Raw genomic sequence first — 9,131 nt, 5'->3', positions numbered from 1 at the left:
ATTGATGCTTTTGAACTGTGGTGTTGGAGAAGGCTCTTGAGAGTCCCTTGGACTGCAAGGAGATCCAACCAGTCCATCCTAAAGGAGATCAGTCCTAAATACCTACTGGAAGGACTGATGCTGAAGCTGAAGCTCCAATACTTTGGCCACCTAATACAAAGAACTGACTCATTGGAAAAGACCCTGATGCTGGGAAAGATTGAAGGCAGAAGGAGAAGCAGTCGACAGAGAATGAGATGGTTGGATGGCATCACTGACTCAATGGACATGAGCTTGAGCAAGATCTGGGAGTTGGTGATGGACAGGGAGGCCTGGCGTGCTGCAGTCCATGGGGTCGCAAAGAGTCAGACAGGACTGAGGAACTAAACAGAACTGGACTGAGCAAGAATGGGGCTTCCCTGGTGGTTCAGCAGTAAAGAATCCACCTGCCAATGCAGGAGACTTGGGAGACACAGGATTGATTTCTGGTTGGAAAGATCCCTGGAGAAGGAAAGGGTAATCCACTCCAGTATTCTTGCCTGGGAAATCCCATGCCTGAGAAGCCAGGCAGGCTACAGTCCACAGGTTCTGCAGAGGGTTGGACATGACTTAGCGACCAAACAAGAACAACAGGAAAGAACACAGGAGGAGCCTCAGTTCTGATGGCTCTGGGAGTTACCATAGCAGCCTGAGCTATTTATGGAGCATATAACCATGTGAGGAAGATAAACCTGGATCCAGTTAAGTTGCTCTGGTCAGGTTTCAGTTACTTGCTTGAATGCCAGCCCTGTGTGATCTATATGCATTTTCCATTTGTGCTGTCATGAGTCGACACAACTCCAATTATCTGAGTTATTATTATTCCATGTTTATTTCTTATTGGTTGAAAGCCAAATGTTTATCATTTTTTACCCAATGGGCCTGCCTTAGCTGAATGTTTTACTTTGTATATAAGTTGGTAAGATAAAGTCTATAAAAGCTGATAAACATGACTGGAAGGAAAGGGAGCAGCAGCATTGGCAGTAGCACTGACTTACTGCCCTGGGACAGGCTGCTGCTGCTGCTGCTAAATTGCTTCAGTCGTGTCCGACTCTTAGCGACCCCATGGACTACAGCCTACTAGGCTCCTCCATCCATGGGATTTTCCAGGCAAGAATACTGGAGTGGGGTGCCATTGCCTTCTCCAGGGACCGGCTAATGAGCTCTATTTACTGCCTTGGTCTCCTGGGGCTGGGCTCCAAGATCAGCTGCATGGGGGCAGAAAATACGACTCTGAGGGTTTCAATTCCCTCTCCCTGGCTGATGGGGGCTCAGTCATGGGTCATCTCCTTGTCTGGAGCTCAGACTTGCTGTCTCTTCTCTGCCACTCCCTTAGCTGCGTCAATCACTCCTATGCTTGACTCTTAGCATGCTGGGGTCCCCTTCTCCCCCATGAGATGACTGCTTTTCCTCCTTGGCTTCTGTGCCAGTTCCCTGCTCTAGTCATTGGTGTAGCCTCTCTCTAGCCTGGAGTCCTGTGTTGATCCTGCCAGTGCCCTCCCTCTCCATGCCTTGGCTGCTGCTCTAGCCATTGTTGGAGCCCTGTGATCTGGGAGCAGACCTCTCAAACACCATCTGCCTCCTTCATGGTGGGAACAGTACCTGCCCACACTCTCTGTTGTTGAGCTCTGCCCACCTGCTGGTGCTCCTCAAACCCCAGGTTCAGACTGCTGCCAATAAGCCCTTGGCCTGAGTCCTCGATTGAGATTAAGGTGTCCCTTGGACATGGCAATTTTACACTCTTAACTGAAAATACTGCACTGTCTGCTGCCTCTCAGCACCAGCCCCACCCTCTGTCCTATAGCTCAGGATGAGTAGAAACAGTAGTAATGTAATGAAAATGATAGAAATGAAACAATCTATTATGTACCACGTGCTGACCACATGCCAGGCACTGCTTAAGCACAGAACTTTCCTTGTTGTGCACGGTGTCAGCATACATTTCAGGCACCATGTACAAAAACTACACATTTCAGTATAGTTTAATAACATCAGTCCCCCTACAACACAGTTCAAAACTGTTACCACAGTATACCAACTGTGAGTAACTGGATAAGTATAAACTTTGCTGCTAGCTTTTCAGTCCACAAAATTATTATGCTGTTAACAGCATGATTTTGTGACCAATCATGTCACTTCTCTTACAATCTATAAGTGATTGGTCACTGGGCTGTTGTTATTCAATTTATGTACAGATAGCAAAGCATGTAGTTGTATTGCTTCCTTAATTCCCAGTGATAAACTTATGTGACATCTATAAAAACAGATAATAGAATTGGCCAACAAAAAAAGCTAGCAAAAGAGATAAAAATGGGGACTTCCCTGACAGCCCAGGGGTTAAGAATCCATCTGCCAATGCAAGGGATGCAGGTTCGATCCCTGGTCCAGGAAATAATATTCTGCAGGCTTCGGGGCAACCAAGCCCCCTGTGCCACACCGTGCAACACAACTACTGAATCAGCACTCCAGAGCCTGCAAGCTGCAACTACTGAGCCCACCCACCTACAGCCTGTGCTCCACCACAAGAGAAGACACTGCAATGAGAAGCCCACGCACCCCAACTAGAGAGTAGCCCCAACTCATCACAACTGGAGAAAGCCTGCAAGCAGCAACGAAGACCCAACAGAGCCAAAGCAAACAACAAACAAATGATAACGGTGGGAGTGAAACTCACATCAAAGGTAAACAGAGGTAGAGAAGAAATAGCTGCTGTGGGATGATACTGTCACTATTCAACGCTACCAATGCAGCCAGAAAAATTGAGTAAAGGTGATTTTAAAAACATAAATAAGGAAAGTTGTTGTGATGAGGGTGGAGATGTTCCAGAGGGATTGACACAGGCAAAAAAAAATTCACATTAAAGAAACTCTCTAAGGTATTTCATGATGCTGAAAGTGTTAAGGATAGAATATGGGAAACTGATCCAAACTTAGAAAGGAATATGATCATTCTCTAAGGCACAGAATAGATGCTTACTCCTTACAGTATGTTATATTACAAGAACGCAAGCACTGCTCAGTTTCATACCAACAACAACAACAACAAAAAAACTTTGGTAAGTTTTATACCAAAAAACTTCAACTCTTCGTTAAGTTTTGTACCAAAAAAAAATGCCACAAAACCAACCCAAAACATTTAATTTTCATCTTCAATGGGTCCACTGTTTTAAATTACAGTAGAACAAATAAATACGAAGTCTACTATTCTTTCATTTCTTTAGACAGTTAAAACCAACAGCAAGAGAACTTTAAATATTTTGACAAACATTTTTAAAGATCAAGAACAGAACAACTGTAGTTTTTCCCACTGAGAATTAAGACTTCTTTGATAGAAGTGATAATGATAGTCACTCAGCCATGTCCGACTCTATGCTACTCATGGACTGTAGCCCACCAGGTTCCTCTGTCTATGGAATTCTACAGACAAGAATACTGGAGTGGGTAGCACTTCCCTGCTCCAAAGGATCTTCCTGAACCACGGATCCAACCTGGGTCTCCTGGTTGGAGATTGGCCTCCTGGTTGCAGGCAGATTCTTTACTGTCTGAGCCACCAGGATGGCCTAAGATCTCTTTGCAGGGTTTCAACTTCTGTGGTCATTTTCACGGAACTACACTCTCTTACAATGCAAGCACAGCCTGTACTTTACATGTATTATCTCATTTGATCTTCAAAATAACCTTAAGAAATAGATGCTGTCATCATTCCCATTTTACAGACAGAGAATTTGAAGCCCAAAGAAAATACTTCGACTGAGACCACATAACTATTATTATTGTTCTTTCAATCTTCAAGTCTTTTTAGAATTCCAAATTTATAGATTTCTTTTTGCACTTTGAAGATGTTGTGCTGGGTCTTCATTGTTGCACTCGGGCCTTCTCTGGCTGTGGTGATCAGGAGCTAGTCTCCACTGCAGTGCTTGGGCTTCCCTTGCTGCAGAACACAGACTCTACTGCAGCACTAGGACCAGTAGTTGTGGCGAACCAGCGTAGTTGTGGCATGTGGAGTCTTCCCAGACCAGGACTGAACCTGTGTCCCCCGCACTGGTAGGCGCATTCTTAACCACTGGACCACTAGGGAAGTCCCCAGCTAATGTAATGTTAATATACCAAATGCCCCAGTTCTGGCCAATGAAACCTAATGGCAGGTATGCTGGGTGGTTTCTGAGTAAGATGCTTTTCCTCCTTGTAAAATGAGAGTTCTATTCCTTGTCCTGGATGTCTTCCTATGTCATGCCTTTGGGCATTGGTTGTGTGCGGACACAATGTCCAAAGCTACAACAACCTTCTTTTAACCACAAAGGAAAGGTTGAGAGAAATTCAGAGCTGCCACCTGGAACTGTAACACTGTTAAACTGCTAAGCTAACCTTAGACTTACCTACCCCAGATTTCTTGTGCAAGATAATTGTCATATCATTTAGCTACACTGTGTTGGATATTATGCTACTTGTAAGAGAGAGCATTTCCAAATGACATACTCTTTTGCTATGATTTAAACGCTTGTGTTTAAAAGGCTCCAAATTCACTGCAGATGGTGACTGTAGCCATGATATTAAAAGATGCTTGCTTCTTGGAAGAAAAGCTATTACAAACCTAGACAGCATATTACAAAGCAGAGACATTACTTTGCCAACAAACGTCCATGTAGTCAAAACTATCATTTTTCCAAGGAACATTTCATGTAAAGATGGGCTCAATAAAGGACAGAAATGGTATGGACCTAACAGAAGCAGAAGATATTAAGAAGAGGTGGCAAGAATATACAGAAAAACTATACAAAAAAGATCTTCAAGACCCAGATAATCACGATGGTACTATCACTCACCCAGAACCAGACATCCTGGAATATGAAGTCAAGTGGGCCTTAGGAAGCATCACTACAAACAAAGCTAGTGGAGGTGATGGAATTCCAGCTGAGCTATTTCAAATCCTAACAGATGATGCTGTCAAAGTGCTGCACTCAATATACGAGCAAGTTTGGAAAACTCAGGAGTGGCCATAGGACTGGAAAAGATCAGTTTTAATTCCAATCCCAAAGAAAGGCAATGCCAAAAAATGCTCAAACTACCATGCAATTGCATTCATCTCACACGTTAGTAAAGTAATGCTCAAAATTCTCTAAGCCAGGCTTCAACAGTACGTGAACCGTGAACTTCCAGATATTCAAGCTGGTTTTAGAAAAGGCAGAGGAACCAGAGATCAAATTGCCAACATCTGGTGGATCATGGAAAAAGCAAGAGAGTTCCAGAAAAACATCTATTTCTGCTTTATTGACTATGCCAAAACCTTTGAGTGTGGTGGATCACCACAAACTGGAAAATTCTTCAAGTAATGGAAATACCAGACCACCTGACCTACCTCCTGAGAAATCTGTATGCAGGTCAGGAAGCAAAGTTAGGACTGGACATGGAACAACAGACTCGTTCCAAATAAGGAAAGGAGTACGTCAAGGCTGTAAGGCTGGGCTGGATGAAGCACAAGCTGGAATTAAGATTGCCAGGAGAAATATCAATAACCTCAGATACGCAGATGACACCACCCTTATGGCAGAAAGTGAAGAACTAAAGAGCCTCATGATGAAAGTGAAAGAGGAGAGTGAAAAAGTTGGTTTAAAGCTCAACATTCAGAAAACGAAGATCATGGCATCTGGTCCCATCAGTTCAGTTCAGTTCAGTTCAGTTCATTTGCTCACCGACACTTTGCGACCCCATGAATTGCAGCACTCCAGGCCTCCCTGTCCATCACCAACTCCTGGAGTTCACTCAAACACACGTCCATAGTCGGTGATGCCATCCAGCCATCTCATCCTCTGTCGTCCCCTTCTCCTTCTGCCTTCAATCTTTCCCAGCACCAAGGTCTTTTCAAATGAGTCAGTTCTTCACATCAGGTGGAGAAAATATTGACATTTCAGCTTTAACATCAGTCCTTCCAATGAATATTCATGACCGATTTCCTTTAGGATGGACTGGTTGGATCTCCTTGCAGTCCAAGGGACTCTCAAGAGTCTTCTCCAACACCACAGTTCAAAAGCATCAATTGTTCAGCGCACAGCTTTCTTCATAGTCACTTCATGGCAAATAGATGGGGAAACAGTGGAAACAGTGATAGACTACTTTTTTGGACTCCAAATCACTGCAGATGGTGACTGCAGCCATGAAATTAAAAGATGCTTATACCTTGGAAGAAAAGTTACAACCGACCTAGACAGCAGAAACATTACTCTGCCAACAAAGGTCTGTCTAGTCAAGGCTATGGTTTTTCCAGTAGTCATGTATGGATGTGAGAGTTGGACTATAAAGAAAGCTGAGCACCGAAGAATTGATGCTTTTGAACTGTGGTGTTGGAGAAGACTCTTGAGAGTCCCTTGGACTGCAAGGAGATCCAACCAGTCCATCCTAAAGGAAATCGGTCATGAATATTCATTAGAAGGATGGGTGTTGAAGCTGAAGCTCCAATACTTTGGCCACCTGATACAAAGAACTGACTCACTGGAAAAGACCCTGATGCTGGGAAAGATTGAAGGCAGAAGGAGAAGCGGGAAATAAAGGATGAGATGGTTGGACGACATTACCAACTCGATGGACATGAGTTTAAGCAAGCTCTGGGAGTCAGTGATGGACAGGGAAGCCTGGCATGCTGCAGTCCATACAGTCGCAAAGAGTCGGATACAACTGAGGGAATGAACTGAACTGAAATGTTTGTATCCCTGTCCAAATTCAAATGTTGAAATCCTCACACCCCAAAGTGATGGTGTTAGGATGTAGAACTTCTGCTCTTGATCTAAGGTCATGAAAGTGGGGCTCTCATGAATGGAATTAATGCCCTTATAAGAGATCCCAGAGAGCTCCCTCTGGGAGCAGTGAGAGGTCAGCAGTGTGAAACTTGCAAGAGAAGTCTTCATCAGAATCTGACCATGCTGGCACCCAGACCTTCCAGCCTCAAGAACTGTGAGAAATAAATGTGGGTTGTTTAGAAACCATCCAGCCTATAGTGCTACAGTAGCCTGAACCGACTAAGACATCTCTAACCTTTTCATCTGAATTCTTCCTCAGGACCACAATCATGTTCAAGTTTCATCCCTGGAAAAGAATAAGAATAGCTTGCTCTGTACCCAGCCATTCCTCCCCTCCAGCCACTGTTTTTTCTTTCCTTTCAGGGGCAAGTCTGTGTAAGAAGTAAAGTATACATGTTATCTGTGCAGCCTCACTTGTTATTCATTCTTCGATCTTCTGTGGCTTCCCTCCTCCCACTCCACTAAGTATTTTAATCTAGGCCATTAATAACCTCTTAGTCTGCAAATTCAGCAGATGCTGCTTCTTGGTCTTTTTCTTATCTGACCTCTCTATGGCTCTTGGCTTTGATAACCACTTCCGCTCTGTGAAAGCCCCTTTGCCTGCGGCTTCTTTGACATCGCCCTCACCCAGTTCCCTTTTGACTTCTCTGGCTATTTATTCCCCATTTCGTTCATGACAGCCTCCTCTGTCTTTATCACTTAGAAGTTGGTTTCTTTAGGGTGCTATTCTGCCTCACTCTTCCCTTTCTACACTCTTCTCCTAGATGGCAACTTGCATTCTTAAAGTTTCAAAGATTGAAGGTAGCTTTCTTGAGAACTGGGGACCTATTCTAGACTTCTCACTTAAGCAGAGCTGAGCTGAGTCATAGGTACTCTGTTAAAATATCCTTCATAGTGGATTAAGCATCTTGTCATATATTGAAATGTGTCCCCCCAAAAGATATGCTGAAGTTCTAACGCCCAATAGCTGTGATTGTGACATTTGAACACAAGGTCTTTGCAGCTGTAAACAGGTTAAGATGAGGTCAGCAGGTGGGCCTTAATGTGATATGACTGATGAACTTCTAAGAAAAGGAAAAGAGACACAGACACAGGGAGGACACCATATGAGGATGGAGGCAGAAGTTGGAGTGATGTGGCTACAAACCAAGGAAGGTCTATGATTGAGAGTGACTACCAGAGGTTAGAAAGAGGCAAGGAAGAATCCTTCCCTACAGGTTTCAGAGGGATTATGTCCCTGCTGATACCTTAGATTTCTAGACCCCAGAAGTGTGAGACAGCACCTTTCTGTGGTTTTAATCCACATGGTTTGTGGTACTTCATTACAGCAGTCTTAGGAAACTAATACAGACGTGTCCCACCATCCTGAAGCTCCTTATCTAAGCAAGCAGTTATCACTTGTAATCTCTTTTGTCTTAACATTTTGCCTTCATCTTTCCCTTAGTTCAGAGGTTTTCAGACTTTCAAATATCATACACCAGTTTGGGTTTTTTAAAATCTGAGTATCAACATTGGGTTTGCAACTTTTAATTTTACCCTTAGTCATTTGCTATAAGGACATTAAAACAAAACAAAAACGAACTACCATTTACTTAAAAGCATCATTTATAAAAGCTAGGACATTTTAACACTAAACTCTCAGAATAAAGTACAGTTCTTTAAACTAAATATTTAATGTTTTATGAAAAACTCATTGCTCTATCCCAACTTTTCCAGTATTGTTTCAGATAAAAAATATATAACCAAAACAGTTAAAAGCACATGGTATGTATGTAACCAAAAAAAAAAAAAAAATCAGTACATAAATATTCATAGCTTTCTTTTCTTTGTTTCCAGCCATCTTCCTATTCCAAGTTCTCTTTGAACATATCATGAAGTTCAGGCATTAATCAGCGAGAGTAAAAACTTGAGAAACAGGAGCTGTAAAGAATAATAAGAATTCCTTCTTAAAAGGAAGAGAATGACCTCTCAAAAGGAAGTTTAGATGAATGAGAAGGTGGGAGAGGCATGGTTAGGTTTCAGAGAGTTGGGGACAGGAGATGAGCTAGGCATATGAAAGAAACTGAAAATAAGATGAGGAAAACGAAATTTTAGGAAATTTGGTCTACACTATGTGTATTCCCTCTTTGATACCTTAAGAGTGTGAGGTAGGGATCTATATTGCTTTAAAATTTCTTTGGAAGGAATGATGCTAAAGCTGAAACTCCAGTACTTTGGCCACCTCATGCGAAGAGTTGACTCATTGGAAAAGACTCTGATGCTGGGAAGGATTGGGGACAGGAGGAGAAGGGGACGACAGAGGATGAGATGGCTGGATGGCATC

At 43.0% G+C, this 9,131-nt stretch overlaps 1 protein-coding gene across 1 annotated transcript in view; it reads left to right on the top strand.

Moving 5' to 3' along the window:
* HCFC2 (host cell factor C2) overlaps positions 1-9,131 on the top strand; it is a 54,196-nt gene that overhangs the window by 1,111 nt on the left and 43,954 nt on the right. The gene's annotated exons all lie outside the window — the stretch shown is intronic.

Source organism: Bison bison, unplaced genomic scaffold (genome assembly GCF_000754665.1).
Source record: "Bison bison bison isolate TAMUID 2011002044 unplaced genomic scaffold, Bison_UMD1.0 scf7180017864327, whole genome shotgun sequence".
Lineage (NCBI taxonomy): Eukaryota > Metazoa > Chordata > Mammalia > Artiodactyla > Bovidae > Bison > Bison bison.
This window is presented reverse-complemented; position numbering and strand designations above follow the sequence as displayed.